Source organism: Lissotriton vulgaris, chromosome 4_1 (assembly GCF_964263255.1).
Source record: "Lissotriton vulgaris chromosome 4_1, aLisVul1.2, whole genome shotgun sequence".
In the NCBI taxonomy this organism is placed as follows: domain Eukaryota; kingdom Metazoa; phylum Chordata; class Amphibia; order Caudata; family Salamandridae; genus Lissotriton; species Lissotriton vulgaris.
Window position 1 is genome coordinate 146,195,836 of NC_141691.1, and position 19,784 is coordinate 146,215,619.

The window sequence follows — 19,784 nt, forward strand, 5'->3', positions numbered from 1 at the left end:
TCTGTTGATTCCGGCATATAGGGCGCTGCCGTAGTCCAGTCTGCTGGTTATGAGCGCGTGGGTGACGGTCTTCCTGCAGTCGGGGGGGATCCATTTGAAGGTCTTGCGGAGAGTGTGCAGGATGTTGAAGCTGGTGGAGGTGACAGTGATGTCATCAGTGATGTCACTGACCATGTCATGAGTGTTGCAATATGTGAAGTCAAAAGCAGTATATTGTGGGGCGTGAGTTATAGTTAGCTTACATAACTATAACTGTTGAATTTCACTGGCTTTGTATGAGTGAAATATGAGCCTAACTATAATATGCCTATAACCTTTGTTTTTTCTGTGAATTTCTAAAGTTAAAAAAATCTTTTTCCGAACAATAACATCCTCGTAACCTTTGTTTTTCAGTGAATATAGATATATTACATATCTAGGCAGATAGATAGATGGATAGATGGATAGATAGATAGATAGATAGATAGATAGATAGATAGATAGATAGATAGATAGATAGATAGATAGATAGATAGATAGATAGATAGATAGATAGATAGATAGATAGATAGATAGATAGATAGATAGATAGATAGATAGATAGATAGATAGATAGATAGATAGATAGATAGATAGATAGATAGATAGATAGATAGATAGATAGAAGCAAAGCTGCTGAATAGAATTACACCACATTTGGTAAGAAGCTAAATGTTGATCCACAGATTGGGCTTTTTGTCCTTTGTTGTAAATGCGGTCAGTAATTTTGAAAAATGAAGGTACAGAAATATCTCTATATCTGGACGGTAGGGTCCGAGGGACTCCTGCAAGTCATAAACAGAGCGTACTGATTGGCTGAAGGAGCTTTTTTTCCCCCTTGAGCCAATTCGCTCCCGCTGGAACAAAAGCTGTGATTGGCTGCCAGCAACATGAGAAAAATGTTGCTGGCAGCCATTACTGGAATCTGAGACTTAGGTCCTAGTCCAGAAGCTAAAAAAATATATAAATGGGGGCTGGGTAGGGATACCTTCCCCCCCCTCTGGCCTGTGGGTGCACCCAGAAGAACCAACATTTTTTTTAAATTGCTTTTTTCAACAATTCCGTGGGGCTCCGGCAGGAGGCCCCAAGGACCCCATCCCCCAGGCCCAAAATGAAGTTTAAAGAGATGGGTCTTGATTTACAGGACCTGGGCACACATGGTGCACTATACTAGTAAATCAAATAAGCGTTGGCCCGTTTTTAGGGCTGGAGGGTCAGTTATAGGGCTCAGGGCTGGGGGATGGCGTCTTTTTAGAGCCGGTGGAAGGGTAATTTGCAGGGATGGGGTCTGGGTTTTTGGGCGCAAGGTGGGGGGCTGGGGTGTAATCTTTACCATGCATATGCCTTCACCAATCATGCCTTTACAGTGAAATTCATTATAGAGTCATGCGTGGTAAAGGCGCAGTTGTAGTAAATACCGCTTGTTAAGGCATTCAATATAATCTGTGACTGCGATGCAGCCCTGCTGACTCTAATCTCTATCCTGCCCAGGACGATGGCCTGTTCTATACCAGACTGGCTTCCTGATACATCTTACCCAGGAAAGGAAAGTTGGGTTGTCCCAAAAGATCTGGCAGAGGGTACTCCCACTATGCTCACGATAGTGCAGGTGGTATTAGGAAGGAGTGTAAGTATGATATATTCTCATATATTCATATCATCACTGTAAACATCATAATGTTTGAACTGTTTATCTTTTTTGCCATTCTTGTAATGTGGGTTACAATGCTTTGTTTCCTTTTGTTAATAATTGTGTGTCATGTTTTTTATACAAGAATACAATCACTTCAATAAATGTTTGAAACTTGCACTTGCATCCGTCCCTTCATGTACCACTCATCTAGATGTCCTACACCTTGAATAGGGCTCTCCACATCCTCTCCTGGAATGTTAACGGCCTCCTCAACTGAATCAAACGCATGGCCGTCCTCCGCACAGCCCACCGTCACACGCCTGACATCCTGTTTCTACAAGAAACTCTCTTCTTGGGCTCACAATGCAATTTCCAGTTTCCTAGCCGGCTATGGGTTTGACAGGGTCTGGCACTCTGGTTTTACACGTGGTTCCCTGGGGGTGGCTATTTTACTTAGGAAAGGGCTTCCCTTTATCCTGGCCAGAGCCGAGACTGATACGCAGGGCCTCTATGTGGCCATGATGGGGACGATTGAGGGGCACCCTCTAAACCTCCTGTGTACATACATTGCCACCGCAATCATGACCTCCACCCTTCGTCGCCTCACACCAGTGATTTCCTCCTTTCCACAGGGCCTGACCGTTGTTGGGGGTGACTTCAACGCCGTCTTGCAGCCATCGTGTGATGCGATGGGCACTCCATTGGCACACCGTCTTGCCTCCGTGAGGAGCCTGTCTGGTTGGTCATCGGCCTTGGGCCACTGTGATGTCTGGAGGGTGTGAAACCCCTGTAAAGAACAATACACCCACACCTTGGCGGCTCATCACACCCACTCCCGCATAGACCTGCTCCTGATGCCCGCGACGGACTGTCAATTAATGTCTGGGACTGCTATACTGCCCAGGGGGATCTCGGATCATTCCCCCGTCTCCCTCCGTATCGAGACCTCCCCTGTTGGCCCGCGGGCGACTTGGCATCTGAACGCTTGGTTCCTTCAGGACTCTGCACTGGTAGAATCCCTCGGGCAGGAGCTGCACCACTACTTCTCAATTAGCATGGGCTCAGTTCCCTCACCGGGGATGCTATGGGAGGCCGGTAAGTCTGTGGTTCGGGGTGAGGCCAGAGGGCTGGTTCGCGCGAAACGTGTGGAGCAGGCCGTCCAGCTCGTGCAGCTGGAGGCCCAAGCAGCACGGTTGGAAAGAACCCAACTGACCGTTGGCAGTGATTACTCCTCTTGGCAGCTTGCAATGATCCGCGAAGAGATTTGCCGGATCTCGCTGGAGTCCGCTAAAATACTCTGGCGCTCTTCGGTGGCACGTATCTATGGATGGGGCGATAAGAATGGCAAGCTACTTCACAACTTAGTGTCCTATCCCAAAGTTAATAACACAAAAAGAGAAGGGAGGGCACAAGGGGATGTTTAAAGACCTCACACTACTACAGCCTCTTAATACAAACTATCACAACAGAAAGTAGCAGTGGGTCAATTAATTAGTTGGCTCGAGTATGTGTCTGGGATCTGGAGGTAGACCTAAACTACTTCAATAATAAGCATCTTTCCTGTGTGGAAAAATACCCATCAGTTGTCGATCCTGGACGCCCTGTTCATCATTTGGGTTTCCTTCACACCGGGAAGGTAGGTTTCAAGCCAATGCTAATGATGGAAATGGAAACCTTTTGTTGTTCTCATATGTCAGGGTGTGGATAGACAACTCAAGAGCAGTGCATGTGTAAAAGTGAAAGGGTGTGAACTGTGATGTGAACAGATAAAACTGGGTAATAGAATGGACAAACAATTTTAATATACACCTTTCTATTCCCAATATAATAAAAAGCGTGTGATGCTAGTGGTTTTACCAAATAGCCACTAATCCTTGTATATGGTCAACATGTTTCTGCAGACTGAATTATGGATCCTCTAACGTATCCTGCTGCTTTCTTCAGGACCTTATTCGCGACTGCTCAATAAAAAGTGAAAAAATGAGAAAACTATCACCTGGGTATTTTAGTAGTACATCATTCTCCTACCTTCAGTGAAATCCAGAAGATCCCAGTAGAGATGTGATACCAATCCAGACACATACAAAAAGACAACAACCAACAGAACAGTCAGTCAGTTTAGTTACACTATACCAGAGTTATATGCACTTAGTGATTCGTTACAAAATCGAAATCTGATGTCTCACAAAGTACACCACACTTTCAAAGCTTAAAGTGGTTGTTCTCACTCACCAAAGTTGTAGGAGAGAAACGCTCCACCCCACCTGGCCACAGCTCAGGTACATGGAGCCCCGCACTGATGAGCATAAAAAAGGAAAACATATTGAATGTTACGAACATACTTAGGTGAATTTACAGGATGTGTTTGCTGACTCCTAGGTGGTAAAATGAAGTCGGTTTCCTGACATGTCATATTAACACGACATTCAATATGTTTTCCTTTTTTCTGCTCATCAGTGCGGGGCATCTTTTTGTGTGTTTCCCCTGAGTTTTTGCTTTCTGCACTCCCGGTTTTGACTCTGTTTTTGCTGGCGTTGTGTTTCTGCTCACTTTTCTCACTGCTGAACAGTGGTAAAGTGCCTGTGCTCCTGTGGTAAATTGCGTTATGGATTGGTGTTTCCAGAATTGGTATTTGATTTACTTGTTAGTCCTTAGTAAAGTGCACAGAGTGTGCCAGGACCTGTAAATCAAATGCTACTAGTGGGCCTGCAGCACTGATTGTGCCACTCACGAGAATAGCCCTAAAAAGGTAACTCACACCTGCCATTGTAGAGTCTGCGTGCAGTTTGTAACTGCCATGTCGACTTGGCGAGTGCACCCACTTGACAGGCCCTAAACCCTCCCTTTTCTACAAGTCACTCACCCCTAAGGTAGGCCCAAGATACCCCTGTGGGCAAGGTGCAGTGTATGTGCAAGGTAGGGCATGCCCTGGTGTGTGTGCATGTCCTGATAGTGAATTACAGCCTATTTCGTTTTTGATTATTGCAAGGCTACCTGTTCCCCAAAGGATAGAATGGGAAGTTTGTTTAAAACATCTTATAAACAAAACTGGCCCTGGGAACTAGGTGGGAAAATAAAGTTTAGCATGCTGAACTCCGAATCTAAAGATGCATCTTTTAGTGAAGGTGAGTTTTACATTCTGTGTTTGAAAATACCACTTTTAGAAAGTAGGTATTTTCTTGCTCAGTCATCCCGTGTGCCTCTGCTGGAATGTGAATTGCCTGTCTGGGTTTTGAATGACAGAAGGCTGGGGAGCAGGAGTGGCTCCAGATAGTCTAGGTAGGGTCAGGAAAGGGCTGAATAGACCTGGTCTGCAATGGGGGAAGGGAGAGGAGATTTCCTTGCACCTCAAACGGCCTGGACCTCTTCTGACAATGCCGTCTCCACCTCCTGCCAGGAAATAACACCAGAGAAGCCAGAACTGATTCTGGCTGGACACAGACACTCTCTGCCTAAGAGATCAACAGATTTTGGGATATAAATATAGGGGCCCAGACCCCTGAACTTTAGAACTCTTTTGGATCAAGAAGACTGCCAAGAAGAAGAGCTGGACAGGAGGGACTACCACTTTGCTGTGCGCTTTGCTGTGTTGGCCTGCAGTGGCTGCTTCTGTCTTGGGCAGTGAAAGGACTGGACTGAACTTTCTGCAATCTACTTTTGTGAGTTTCTCCAAGGGCTTGAGGTAGAGCTTGCCCCCTTTTCAAGAAGTCTCAGGAACAGCAAAGACTTCAAGCTATTCTGCCCACAGCACTGGGGACTGTGTGTTGTGTGCTGCAACACAAGAAAAGCAACTCGACAACATCTATGACACCGCTGTGACTCCACGACCTGTGGGCACCGCACTCCTCACCGCTTCGCTTCACAATGATGCCTTGGCACTGCAGAGGGCACCGCTGCAACGCTGCAATGCCACCTTGGTCCCACCACAACCTGTGGACCCCGCACTCCGTACCGTCTCACTTCACGACGACACCCTGGTATCCCCGATGACCACGCTCCACGCCGGAATCGACGCTGCTGCTTGCACTGTGGTTCCAAGGCACCGCTCGTAAAGTTACACAACGCATCACCCTCATCCCGCACCACAGCCTTGGCCCACCGATGCTGGCGCCATCGACTCCAGTTTGTCAGCTAACGACAACGCTTCCACAACGACGATGCCGCTGCTTGCACCGTTACCTGCCAGCACCATGACAAGCACCGCCTTCATCTCACACCGCGACCCTGGTCTCACCGACGATGCCATCTGACGCTGCCACCGAGCCGATGCTCGCACTGTGACATGAGGGCACCACACGCCGCACAGCTGCACTTCGCACTGCAGCACATGACGCCTCCCGACACCAGCGCTCCTGACTCCATCAGAGAGGAGATCGAGCTGCAACGCGTGTGACTTGGAGGGCCCCGACGACTCCTGCATCAACCTCTGGAATCGACGCCTGCGAACACCGTGTTTTCGGAAGCTCAACGAGAGGTCATCAACGCCCTGCATTTCTAAAAGGTACTGTTTGCGGGTCTTCCCGACACCATAGCTGGCCCTCGACGCCGCTGTCAGCCAGAACTGTTTGGGTTTTTTGTTCACGACGCCGTGATAGCCCCGGTCGGAGCTATCGACATCAAGGAACTATTTTAAAGCATCTTTGATAAGTGAAGATTTTGAAGTACTGTATTGTGGATTTTTATCGTTTCTGGTCTTGTCCTAAGTATAAAAAAAATTGATATTTTTCTAAACAGGTGTGGTGTCCTTTTGTAGTGCTTACACTGTATTACTGTTGGTTATGTGCAAATGCTTTACACACTGCCTTCAAGATAAGCCTGACTGCTCGTGCCAAGCTACAAAGGGGCTGAGCAGGGGTTATTTTAAGACTCTAACTCCCTTACCCTGACTAGGAAGAAGGGTCCCTATTTGGACAAAGGTGCAAACCCTTGGCAACTAGACACCCCCAATTCTAACAGTCTGTCTCTGCTAAAGAGTTTAGGATCTCCAACATGATTGAATCCCTTTTATGTATGAGTGTCAGTGTGAATGAGTTGGTGTGACAGATAGAGTGAAGTGTTGATGATTGAGTGTGGGGTTATTTGTGTATTCATCAATTTTACTTTGATCTCAGAGTTATAATGTCCGTTACCTGGCCTTCTTAATTGCCACAGATGAAGAACTTGTCAGACTCTGCTGCAATGTTAGCCTAATTCATTGTACAAGGGTTAACTCATGGTTTAAGTGTCGATATTAAATGTCTAAAAAGTTGAAGGGGTATTATACACTGAAATGTTAGAGTCTTTGTTGGCATTTTGATAACCGTTTATCCATCTGTTTTATGAGTATGCCTAAGTTGGCAGGGTATGCCCAGACGTGGGTCCCTTGCTCACTTTCCCACTGGATTCAAGCTAGCCTGGCTGATGACTGCTGATTATCCAGAAACCGGTCCCAGGATGCTTGTTTCCGGTCCAGGGAAGACATGGCTCGGCAGTTCGGGCTGGACTGTTCCCATGAGGCACAGGGTCAGACTGATTTGCATACGGCCTGTCTGAACTGGGGTGGTGGAGTGAGCTAAAGAATGATAATGGATTAAACCCAGTTCAGTTGACTGGGGGTGAGTGCTTGCAATGTTCAACACTCCGTCCATCATCCCCTTTGGTTTTGCAATTGTATGATTAGACAACGATTAATTTCCTTTTTAAGCAATGTATAACAGCAAAATTATAAAATATATTTTAAAAAATCACAAAATATTTTTGTATAAAGAAAATAATAATACAAATACATATTTGCAAATTAATACTGTTGCATGACACTGATATTGGAGTTGTGTTGTCAATGAGCCCCAGGAGGCCATATTTAAAAGTAATATAGGTCAGTTTCGAGGTGTTCTCTCCTAATTGGGTTGTTTCCCCTCCTCTTGGACCTTAAAGCCACTAGGGGGTACCGTTCTCTTTTTGTTACTGTTTGACATGGCTACACCAACGTTCTAGGCCAGGTACTTATTGAGTAGTTCTTGTGTGTGCCCAAAGCCCCAACACATAGATGGAGACTTCTGTGGTGTTAGGGATTCATCCGCCTCAGCTAAATAGGGAACCCCTATTTAAGTCTTTAGGTTGTTCAAGCGTGAGCCTTTAAAAGAATCACCCCCACTAAACTTGCTACCTTGAACACAATTAATTGAATAAGGAGCAAGCACTAGTGGTTATCCCACTCAATGCAGACATGCAGTAATACAAATTTTACAACACCAAAGGCTTCCTCTTACAGGGGATGATGTTATCTTTGTGGTAGAGGCCCACAAACCGTACAAGGTAGAGGTATTCTATTCATGGGTCACTTTTCCTGCAGTTGATGCGAGCACTCAAACATTTTATGCATACACAGAAACTGCAATACCAGGCCACTACAGAGCCTATGAAGATTTAGAAATACCCTTAACATTTCAGGAATATACAAATTGATTCCAAGGTGCTCTATCACATGTACTAAACAATGAAAGACTGTGCCCCCTTGGCAATGATGGAGCAACCTGGCCAGTCTTAGCCAGCTGTACACCATATCTAATATTACCACCACTCACTGCTGTAGGGTTCCATGCTCTTTACACAGGTCTAGTTAAACTGTACAGACATTTAGCACAGTTCATTATGCGAACAATAACAGCATCCCCAGTGAGGTCTGTTCAAGCTGTACAGCCGCATATAGCCATGCCTGTGATTAGTCCAGTTATCATTAACGCAATTATGGGTAAGATACCCACCACACAGGAAGAAATTTCTATTCTGGATTGCACAAAAAATAAACCAGTTTGAAGCTTTCTCTATGGAGGACCCCAAGATAAATACAGAATGCTCGCAATGTGCCTTCCATTAGGGATGGTCCCCTGGTAGATAAGCGTGCCACTTAGGGCACAGCTATTGCTGCAATATATACAATAACCATTGGTACACCATCCAGAGCTGTTTTGCCTGAACTGCTAAACCAGATTCAAACATGAAAATGGGGCTGCCCCTGCCATATTTGGGGATGAAACTAATAGGCAGCTACACTACAGTCACCTCAATTATTTTAGGTAACATAAAAGGCGAAGCAGCAGCTTTCGAAGCATGCCAACGCCTTGTGCATGTTCCCTTAGTGAAACAAGATCCTTGTTAGACCTGTCAGCCTTAGGGTGGTCTTTCCCGAGACTTTCTGCCTGCTTACCTCCTCTCTTTGCTGATTCTTTTTGTTGGCCGTAGGACTCTGAGCACTTTATCACTGCTGACTAGTGCTAAAGTGCACGTGCTTCTCCCTTAAACATGGTAAAATTAGTGTAAACCCAATGGGCATATCTAGTTTATGTGTAAGCCCCTTGTAAAGTGGTATATCATATACCCAGGGCCTGAAAACCTCGGATGCTATGTGTGGGCCTGCAGCACTGATTGTGCCACCCATAGAAATAGCCTCTTAAACCTGTCTCAGGCCTTCCATTGCAGTGCTTGTGCGTGTAATTTACTGTTACTTTAATACTTGCCAAGCCTTAAACCTCCCTTTTATTTTCTAAAAAAAAAGTTTTGACATGTACTATTATGTTTTGCATATCCTGGTGGTGACAAACAGCTAAATTCGTTTTTCACTAACATGAGGACCACTCCTCTCGTAGGTTAACATTGGGAATTCCTTAATATACTTTATGTTGAAATTCCTGATTAGAAAGAGGCAGTTGTTTAATGTTTTATATCTTTGGAATGGTATTGATAAATGCTTCTTACTGGTGAAGTTGGATTTAACAATACTGTTTTGAAAATGCCACTTTTAGAAAGTGGACATTTCTCTGCACTTATATCTCTGTGTACCTTGCAGCCTGTCTCAAATGCACGTCGGTATGGGTGACAGCTAGACTTTGTTCATTACCTTTGGACAGCCACAAGCACAGGGAGGCTAAGTGGGTTAAATACCAACCTACATACATTTGCCTTCGGCTGGCCTTCCTGGGCAGGAAGGGAGGGAAGGGCTGACACTTACAATTTAATAGATAGTGACCTGACCTCCCACAGAGGGCTGATTACCCCCCACAGGTAGTCCTGGGGCCAGGGCTGAGTTGAAAAAATGTGTGTGCACTTCAAACACCCTTCTTTGAAGTCACCTCTGTTTCAAAGGCAGAACTGGGTATAAGTACTGGGTCTCTGACCCCCTAAAATCAGACACTTCGGGGTCTACAACTACTCTGTCAGGATAACTGCTGTGTTGCTTAAAGGACTCCGTGCTGGACTGCTGCCTGATAAGCCTACATTTCTCTTGTGCTGCCCTGATGCCTGCTCCTCCTCACTGACTCTGCTGAAGGAGAGGTGGACTCTGCCTTCCCATTCAAGTGTGCTGAAAAGGCTTGCTGGCTTGCCTCCTGTTGTTGAGACTCGGGTAAATCATAGTTTCTACCCCTGCTCCTGCGCCTGGTTCACTGGAAGTTGATCCAGATACTTTCACCAGTGAAATTGAGGCATCTCCTATCGGCTGGAAGCAGAATTAGTGCATCGACCCTGTTGCAGGAGAATAATCGGTGCATCGCACTGGGAGCCCAAGCACCTTTACCGGAACGACTGCATCGACTGACGCATTGCACACACACATACACAAGGTCAATCCTTGCAGCCCCTCGACAAGCGTGGAGAAACACGATGCATCGGTATCGATACAACACTGAGACCACTGCATCGCCACAACCACTAAAGGAAGAATGAGGCATTCCTTCGACAAGCGTGGAGAAACCCAGCGTATCAACTTCGGAATCAACGCATCGCAATTTTGATGCTTGTCGTCAAAAACCAACACATCGCCTTCAACATGTGTGTGAAGTCAATGCATCTCCTTGACTGTGGTAGTGACATTGATGCATCTTATGTTTGCAACCAGGATCAAGGTACTCTGCTCTCCGGGTCAGCAAGGCTCCTATGTCTAGTCTATTGCGGTCGACTTGAATTGCTGAATTTGGCCTGGTCCAATGTGACTTCAAGTACCCCTTAAAGTGCTATTTGCTTCAAAGCGCTATTTTTACACTTATTCTTTAAAAACTCATATCCCGACCTATACTTTTGGGATTTTTACTGTTTTGGTCTTGTTTTATTCAGAATATAATGCATACTTGTTCTCAACCTGTGTGGGGTCTTTCTGTGGTGTTTTTAGAGTGTGTGTGTGTATGTGTGTGTTTTGCACAAATACTTTACACATTGCCTCTTTAGATAAGCCTGACTGCTCTGTGTAAAGCTACCAAAGGGTGAGCACAGGTTATAGTTTAGTGTGTATCTGCTTACCCTGATTAGGATTGTGGTTCCTGTTTAACCCCTTAAGTGCTGCCGTCGGCCAACGGTCGTCGCGAGCACTACCTTGCCAGTGCTGCGCACGACCGTTGGCCGGCGGGCCAGCATTTGTTCTTCGAACGTTCAGCACTGGGCGCTGAACGTTCGACACTCCTATGAGGCTAAACAGGGTGAATATCTCTGCCAACCAGAAACCTATTTCTAACAAACATTAACTACCAAAAATTATTGCTGACACCTATATATCTATAAGTTGAGATAATTTGGGAGCCAGACCAAATAAACCACAATTTAAGGGTAATTCTGAACAGGATAACTCGAAACCGGCACCAAAGTCTTCTAAGAAACGCTGGGATAAACAAAAAAATAAAGTAAAAACAAACTCACTGGGTGGATCTCCCCAATTAGAGTCCACTGAAAAACACTTTAATCAGCATAGCCGTGAAAAACGTAAACAGTCTGATGGGTATCAGTATATTGATACACGTCCTTCTTGTTCCTTTCAGGATACACCCGACAAATGTTCAGAGTGAGGAGGATGATCAGATTGCAGATCAGAGGAGTAGGTGAAACCGAGAAAGGACTCACAAAGCTCGTCTGACAGCATCGTGAAAAATGGAAGAAAAACTTCGACAGCAAAAGCCTCAATTCAATAATAATATTAATCCTGTTTTTGTAAAGCGCACAGCTACCCATAGGTTTCCCGGCGCTGGGGGCCATCGGGAAGATTAAGCAAGCTATTGCCTAGAGTCACATGGTGCTGGGCAGACCCCTGCTGCCGCTGCCGGGGACCGAACCGTGATCCCCAGCGTCCGGTGTCAGTCGCCCTAGCCGCTGCCCCACACCTCTTCCACAAGAAAGAAGATAGTGGCAGGTATTTCTGTTAAATATGCTACACATATTGAGGATGCTGCTTCAGAACAAGGAGCGGGCACTAACACTGCTAGACAGCACAGCAGAGGTCATGATAATTAGCCAGACTCTTCAAGAGTTTCTGGTGGCGAAAGCAACTAATGATTATATTCAAGTGGAAATACCAGATCAGAGGTTAGGTCTCCAGATACATTGTATGATTTGGACATCCAAAATGAGGGTGAACTACTTCCAACCATTAAAGTTTTTTGGGGGGAAACTTAACACTTACCTATAATATTCTCTTGGCTTAGAAGGATTGGCCACCTGAGTTTGTTCATAAAGTCCCACAAGGGGAAGATAAAATAATACCATCTTTCTCTGGTCTCCTTCCCAAGATGTTATATAGGTAAATACCACAAAGTGGACCCTTGCACAAGCCCCGACATTATACGGCAACCATGTAGGCTCGGATCAAGATTCACCTTATCACATCATACATATAAGGTTCTGCCCGCATGTGCAACCACAATACCCTATTAATCATGAAGCTAAACATCCCGTTAGAAAAATGTTAAAGCTAGAACATCAGGGCATAACTGAGCCTTGCATCTATCCAAATGAACAGTCCTTTGTTTCCAGTAGCAAAACCAGATGACATATACCGCTTAGGCTTAGATTACAGGCATCTAAACAGTCATACATGCATATTTGCAGTACAAAACTCACACAGTGCAGCACTAATGAACAACATAGTGCACAAAAAAGGCAAAACAACATTGGACATCGGGGGCCGAGAAGGCCTGAGGAGGGAGCCATACTTCCCCCCTCCATTTAAATTAGATATGGCCCTGAGAGAGGAAGTCCCCAGGGCCTAATGAGGCTTGGAAAGGGGGGCTGCATGCCCCCTTGCCTTTTTTAAGTGTATTTGACTTTAGGGGATGGAGTCCCTGGGGACCGATCAGGGTTGGGGAGGGTGTTGCACAGTCCCCCTCCCCTTTTAAAATATATGCAGTCCTTGGGGATGGGATACCCAGGGCCTAATATATAAGCACATTTGGCCCCAGGGGTGGGGTCACTGGGGCAAAAAGAGGCTCAGGGAGGTGGGTTGCATGCCCTCACCCCTCGTTTATGAAATTCAGCCCTGGAGAAAGGGTACCTGGGGCCTAATAAGGTTTCAGAGGAGGCAGCATAGCCCCCTGCCCTTTTGTATTGAATTTGGCCTCTGGGGATGGGCACCCTGGAGCCTGATAAGGCTCAAAGAGGTGGGTAACGTGGCCCCCTCTCCTTTTTATTGGAATTTTGCTCCAGGGATTGGGTCCCCAGGCCCCAAGGAGGCTCGGGCTGCACTGCCTACTCCCCTGAATTATGGAATTTGACCCTGGGGTATTGTATCTCCGGGGTTTACCCGTTAAAAGAATGCCCCTGTGAATGAGGTTCCCTGGAGTCTGAAGGTCAACCGTGCACCGCTCCAGCCTGCGGGTGGCTGTTGCCTGCAGGTTTTTTAGCCACCCAACAGCAATGCACGGCCAAAGGCCATGCACACCGTGGGGTTGATTGCCTGCAGGGGGTTGGACGCAGGCCCTGTGGCCAAGCCAATGCTGCACATGATCAAAGGCCGTGCACGGCATGGGGTTGGCTGCCTTTGGGGGGCTGGCTGCAAGCCCTGCAGCCTACCCCCACCACATGTGACTAAAGGTCATGAATGCCAGTGGTTTGTTTTACATATGGTAAGAAAATATTACTTTATGTAAAAATAACTTGGAAATTCACCGAAAAAAACAAAGTTTAAAATGTTGTTATGTTTGGGAATTATTATTATATTTTACTTTATACTAAAAAAATCTCAGAAATTCACTAAAAAAAGCAAAGGTTAAAGTGACATCATAGCTAGGTGAATATGTCACTGCCTACATAGGGGCTGATTATGATGTCGGTCTGTGATCGGAGGCTTTCCGGGCGACAACTCCGGTTCAATTCCGATCGCCTAATAAAAATGTAGGCGGTCGGAATTGAAACCAGCCGTTCATTCCAGCTTGATTCCCACAGGCTCCAAGAAGCCCATGGGCCAGTCGCAGGCCCCAACGTAATCCCTGAGAACAGCGTTTCTACTGTCGAGTTGTCGGTTTCCTACAGGCTTTCCAAGCCTATTGGTAAGGGACTTTGTGGGCTTCTATCAGGGGCCCCATTCCACCATGGCCTTCGGTTGGAGCAATGGTGGAATGGGGCCAAGATACCTGCACTGCGTAGCAGGTCTGTTGAGGTGCCTGTCACGAGGGGCAGAGATTAACAGAATCTCCCATTTCTCCATGGGAGCTTGTGCTACGGACAGTTTATGGCCGCATCACACGCTCCTATAGAGAAATGGGAGTTTGCAACCGCACCATGTGTGGACGCAGTGTAATGGCGGTGTCAGTGCCGCCGACCGGAGGTCTGTCAGTCCTGATAACACGCGACGACGGCCCGACATCATAATCAGGGCAATAATGTTTGGAACTAAAAGAAAACACAGAAATTTGCCAGCTAAAGTTAGCAGAGCTAACTATAATTTGTGCCTCTACCATGCACTGTTTATGACCTCACATATTACATCCCTCATGACATGTTTTATGACATCATTTATGACATCACTGATGTCATCTCAAATATCATCATTGATGACATCACTGATGATATCATTCAATGAGTGTGTTCATTTGTTTTATAGTTTACATAGTGACGGATAACTACCATATTACTTCTCTACCTAATTTTGTACAGCCTGTGTCCAGCTAATGGGTGTAAGTGATAACAAAATGCATGTGCTCCTAACGCATCATAGATGTGTAGAGGTATTGAACATGTTATAAATCTTTGTATTCAGGAGTAACTCTGTGTGCAGGTGACAGCTGGCAATGTGTGTCCAATATTTTCCACACAACCTTTTTGGTTCTGCAGAAAAAGTTTCCAACAGGGCAAAGATTCTATGTGGTAGATACTAAGTATTGTAAGCAGCCTTGAGTATGTGGACATAACTGTCTCAGCATGACAATTTTTACATAAAACAGAAGGCTGTGTGCACCAGTGTAGGGTTTGAAATTCCCCTTCCTATTATGCACTTACACATGCTATATTAGGTTAGCGATACGTGGCTAAATAGACGCCATTTGTATTCTCGTTATGAAACCAACTGAGTTATGCTTGCAGCATGTATGTTTTAGTTAGCTTGTGTGACTCCCTTTTGTATTTCACAATGACTAGAAGACTGCTTGGGTTGTGTTCGCACTAGGCCTCATTTCGCACTAGGCCTCATTTCTGTTCTCGCTTGCCTCAGCAAAACACTGTACTTTGTTATTATTTTGCTCAAGGCTGCAACTCGACTTGCTAATGAGCTGCTATTCTTTCTCTGCATTCTGATCTCAATGTTCAGCTTTGTTCCTCACCCATAACCAGCTTGTAGGGGCTGGGGAGGAGTCTGGTCGGTCAGGCCGATCGGGCCCCTTATACACTAGCCCAAGCTTGGTTCTCACAGCTGCCCCACCCTTCCGATTGGACGGATCCTTGGGTAATGGTCACCGTCTGGGGTCCTGAGATGGCGGAACCTTGGAGCTGACCGTTTGTTCTGAAGAGTCGGCAATGGAGAATAATTTGATTTGACCTGGGTGCACCAGGTGAGTAACTTGGTTCTTGGGAAAATGGCGTCATTCTTGGTTGGCATGAGCCTTTGGGCTGTGTCCTGATGCAGTCTTTGGACTGTCTTGTCTGCAGTTTCTGAACTGCTTTGCTTGAACGACACAAGTCGATGGGCTATGTCTTGGTACAGTTTCAGACCATCTTGGTTTGTACTTGGTGGGTTTGTGGATCCTTGAAAAGAGTCAGAGTGTTGCGAGCAGTCGACTAGTAATCTGGCCTGTGTTTTATGAAAGGTCTGAGACTGTTTGCGAACAACCTGCCAGGCCAGCTGGAAATTGGTATACACTCGAAAAGGCCTGGGGCTAGAACCTGTCTTCTTGAACTTGGTACGGTCTCTGGACTGTCGTCTTGGATGTGATACAGCCTCCGGGCTGATTTGTGGTTTGCTTGTTGTGTCTGGGTGCTATGAGGTCTGCGGACCGAGCTGATGACGGCGCTGGTAAAATGCCTGCGTGTGTGAGGATCGACTGTGCTTTCCAGACAGTTTGTCTTGATTTTTGAGTAATTTGGATATCCCATTCTCTGTCTTCTTTTGTTACAGTTGCTGGTGTTATATTTTTCAGTAAGGGACAGTGCCTGTGTCTTATATTAAGATGCCTTGTTTAAGTAAGTTAGGATGTTTTGTATGTCGATGTTGTTCTACTGATGCTCGGTTGGAAGAGAGCCAGCCTGCTCTTCTGGAGGGTACCCCAAATTTTGACATATATGTCAAGCATGGTATTGGCGCTATTATGTTTATCATATTGTGAAATAAATATACGAGGGACAATGCTGAAGTGCAATGGCCACTTACTGGCTCGTTCGATGAACAGAAGATAAATATCCTGCAGGACAAATTGTTTGCTAAGAGGAGTAGGCAGTCCATGTTTGATTCTTTGATAGTATGGCGGACAGAAGCAAAGCAGCGACACATGCGAGCAGAGAAAGAGGTTCGAAGAAAGCAGATGCAAACTATTACACAGAAGGCAGTAGCCTATGAAAGGGAAAAGACCAAGAAAGGCATAGAGTGCGCAGACCGGAAGTTTCGGCTGCAGACTGACAAAAGTTATGTTGTTAGGGAGGAAAGAGATCAGCTTGTTGAGGAGCTCTTGGACTCTCGCCCCTCACCCCCTATGCCCTACATCGGATATATTCTATGGTCCCCATATCTTTGTCCTCGACCCCTGGGGCTGCTCCTTCTGATGTTTCTGGTACTGCTGCTTTGGCCCCAGTCCCATTTGATCCTTCGGCCTCAGCCCCAGCCCTACTTACCTTCCTCCTATTCCTGCCAACCACAGGAGCAGACACTGCCACTTCCCCTGTCCTGTCTCTCCCCTCTCCTGCCCGTCCCCTGGCTCTGCCTCATCCACTACACTCCCTTTTACACCTACAATTCTGTCCCCTTACATAATGGTGCCTGTCTCTGCATCTGCCCTTTCCCCTTGGAGTGTGACACCACAAACACGGTTAAATGCTGAAATGGCTGCTCGTGGAGTTTCCGGAGCCTACTGGGCAGCAGCACAAGATTGCATGGAAAAAGTATTCGTGCGCTCTGCCGTGGGTACTGGTGGCGAACCAGGCAGCTCAATTGGCCCGGCACCTGATCTATAGTGTGGAGGATGTGTGGAGTGTTATGAAAGATTATGAGCCCTTTGTACAGCAGCATGCCCTAAAGCACATGTCCGCCACACTGATAGAATTGTGGGAACAGTACTTCCAGGGTACTGCACTGCAGATTATCGATGATATACGAGACAGAGTATATGTTACAGACAAGGCCCCAAATTAGTTTTTTAGCAATATGTCTACACTGGTGGGTTACCGAGGCAGGTTACTCCAAAAGGTTCCGTTGATAGGGACAGAGCAAGCCATGAGGGAAGTCCATCCCATTTACCATCCTGAAATACCAGAACTGAGTGACTCCACGAATGCTGTAATAAGATAGTGAGTCAACGCTCTGTTTCAAGAGCAATAGATCTACACTCCTTTGAAAAGGAGTGAGGTCCTTTCCCTAAAGAGCCAGTTGCTAGACCCAAGAAAAAACCCCACTGCATAGTACAAGGAATTGACGGAGGCGGCCTCCTCCACAGTAATGACGCTTGTTGATATAGAGTTATTTTTTGGCTTGTTGGTAGCAGTGGATATATGGAGACAGGTCCACATGCAGGACCATGCGTTGGAGCTGGGTGGTACATGGGATGAGATCAAAGCATGGGATAAGGAGCGCAAACCCGGTGAGAAGCCAAAGGCAGAGCTATTGGCTTTACCGGGGCATATTATCGCATATATGCACTCCCTTATCCCACCGAAGAGAGTGGATTGGGATAAGTTGACAGCTTGTCGTCAGAAGAAGGATGAGAGTGTGTTGGATTTCTTTACTAGATTTGATGGGGTGTTCCTAGATTTTAGCGGCCAGGATTTTTCAGAGGATGGTGGTGTCCGTTTGTTTGTGAAGTGAGTCATCACTAATTTATTCCCTGAGGTTGCCACTAGGTTGCAGGCTTCGGAAAGTACTTGGACAACCTCCTCTCCATCACTAATATTGAGTATGACACAGTATTATGGGCATAGAGAGAATGAATACAAGGAAAAGGTAGATAAGAAGTCGAAGGATTTGAAGATGAGGGTGTTGATGCAGAAAGTTGCAAGAGGAAGAGGTAGGGGATGAGGTTCGGGTTCCAGCCCACGGCTAACCTGGTCTAAAATGGGTGGTGCTTCAGGTGTTCCTGTGGGACCCAACCAATGTGTGTATTGTAAAAAGGAGGGACATTGGCGGAACGAGTGTCCGGAACTGTTGTAGTGAGGTGGGGGCCCAGGAGTTCAGGGTTTTGGAGGCAGTGGGCGAGGAGGATGTGGCAGAGGAGGGGCGCAGTCAGAGCATGCGTCTTACAATAGGCAGAGCGGGAATTACTTTGACAACCCTCGGGGAAGACAGTACTACCACGGCGACTATGAAATGGATGACACACTGGGTTGTCTCACAGCTAGGACAGCCACGGGAAGGGCAAGGGAACCAGTTCTGGTGCCTGTAGATCAGCAGAGACCGTACGTGACTGCTGATTTACAAGGTACCTCTGAGAAAATTCTAACTGATACAGGGGCTATGAATAGCTCTCTGTATCTCGTTCACTGGTCCAGGGGCAGCTCATTCTGGCCAAAACAATATTTCGGTGGGTTTCTCAGGCGTACCGGTTGTTATACCCATCTCCAAGCCTCTTGCCTTGACTATTGGCCCTTTTTTTATGGTTGATACAACATTTCTACTGACGTCCCATTGTGGAAAAAACTTACTTGGACTGGATCTGTTAAAAAGGTTGCATGCGACAATTTATTGTTCCCCTGATGGTGTTTATGTGACTCGCCAAAGATGCCCCCCTTCCTCCCGATTTTCAAAATGTACCACAGACGCTATGGGCTACAGGTGATACCGATGTAGGGTTACTTCAGATCTTGCCACTCTCTATACAGATCAAGGATAATGCCAGATTGCCCCGAATTCCCCAAAACAAGATATCCCTGGAAGGAGAGAGGGCTTTGTTGCAAATAATACAGAAACTGATTAAGTCTGGGATGGTTGAAAAGACAGCAGCGAATGTGTGTAATAGCCCTATTGTTCCTATTCTTAAAAAGGTACCCTTGGATTGTTCTGACACCCATCCTGATGTGTACCGTTTTGTTATTGATCTCAGAGAGGTCAATAAGATAGTGGTTCCCCAGTATCTTGTGGTACACGAAATCGCCAGAATCCTGACCATGATTCCCCCGAACGCTAAATTATTCTCAGTGATCGATTTGAAGAATGCTTTCTTTAGCATACCAATCCATCCTGATAGCCGCTATCTGTTTGGATTTGCAACAGCCGGTCGAGATTTAGATTCTGTTGTGCTCCACAAGGCTATACAGAAAGCCCCAGTATTTATAGTCAGGCTTTGAAAACTCAATTGGACTTTTTGGAACTTCCCACTGGTAATGTGTTTCTGCAGTATGTTGGCAATCTCCTTGTGGCCTCAGATTCTGAACAAGGCTGTAAAGAGGCCACAGTTAAATAGTTGTTACATTTGGCACATCATGGACACAAGGTGTCACTTTCAAAATTTCAGTATTGCCGCCAGGTGGTCACCTACTTAGGTCACCTACTGTCGAAGGAGGGTCACAAACTAACACCTGAATGCATAGTTGCTATCACTAACAAGCCTGTTCCTAAGACCCAACACGAAGTACACGCGTTCCTGGGGATAACTTTGTATTGTACTGGATCCCACATTTCTCCTTACTAACAAAACCCCTTCTTTATCTCACTACCAAGGATGTGCATGAACCCCTACCGTGGACACCTGAATGCCAGCAAGCTTTG